Source organism: Eriocheir sinensis, chromosome 16 (genome assembly GCF_024679095.1).
Source record: "Eriocheir sinensis breed Jianghai 21 chromosome 16, ASM2467909v1, whole genome shotgun sequence".
In the NCBI taxonomy this organism is placed as follows: domain Eukaryota; kingdom Metazoa; phylum Arthropoda; class Malacostraca; order Decapoda; family Varunidae; genus Eriocheir; species Eriocheir sinensis.
In genome coordinates this window covers 17,688,077-17,689,160 of record NC_066524.1, presented here as the reverse complement: position 1 = coordinate 17,689,160, position 1,084 = coordinate 17,688,077, and positions in this window count along the sequence as shown.

Sequence of the window (1,084 nt, the reverse complement as noted above, 5' to 3'; positions counted from 1 at the left end):
AGCAAAAAGGAACAAGAAACGAGCTACAAGGAAAAGAAAACAAAGGAACAGGAAATAAACAATAAGGAAAAAGAAGAAAAACTACAAGAACTGAGATACGAGGAAATCAAAACGAACAAACAAAAACTAAACTTCAAGGAAAAATAAAAAAAGGAACAAGAAACGAGCTACAAGGAGAAAGAAAAAAATGGAACAGGAAATGAGCAATAAGGAAAAAGAAGAAAAACTACAAGAACTGAGATACGAGGAAATCAAAACGAACAAACAAAAACTAAACTTCAAGGAAAAAGAAGAAAAAAAGAACAAGAAACGAGCTACAAGGAGAAAGAAAAAAATGGACCAGGAAATGAGCAATAAGGAAAAAGAAGAAAGACTAACAAGAACTGAGATACAAGGAAAAATAAAGAAAACATAATCAACAAGAACTGAACCACAAAAAGAAGCCACAATAACCTTCACACAGCATCCGCATACTTAGGCAGAGATGAAGGAAGGTGTCCCTCCCCAGCATCCTCCCCCCGCAGGTAAGACAGACAGGCAGGTGGAATAGACAGGTGGAAAAATATTGAAACCCCAACACATCCCAAGCCATCTCGTATACCTGAGCGGCCGCGTCCTTGGCAGGGGAGACATAAAGGCGAGACAACGACAGGTGGGGCGGACAGGTGAGAATGGCAGGTACAGAGACCCAACACGGACTTATTCTCATTAGTGTGGCCAGGTAAACACGAGCCTGCACACCTTGTTACGCACCTGGCTGAGTGATATCTGAATGACGTGACCTAGCTATGGCAATTTCTGAAGCTACCCAAAATAAGGAGGAGAAAATAACACCGTGGATGGAAATGTTAGCCAAATCGTACGCACCCTTTCATTTCTACATATAAAAACAAAAGGAATAACAGTCTGAGTAAGAATTATTAGCTAAACCGTACGCACCAGGCAAGGACGAGAAGGAGCAGAATGGGCGAGGAATAAACATGAGTGGCAGCCGGCGTCTTTATTATACTAGAGGCGAGCAAACATTGGGCGCTACTGCCAAAACAACAAACACCCAACCTGCCCGAGCCGCGACCTTAATCAA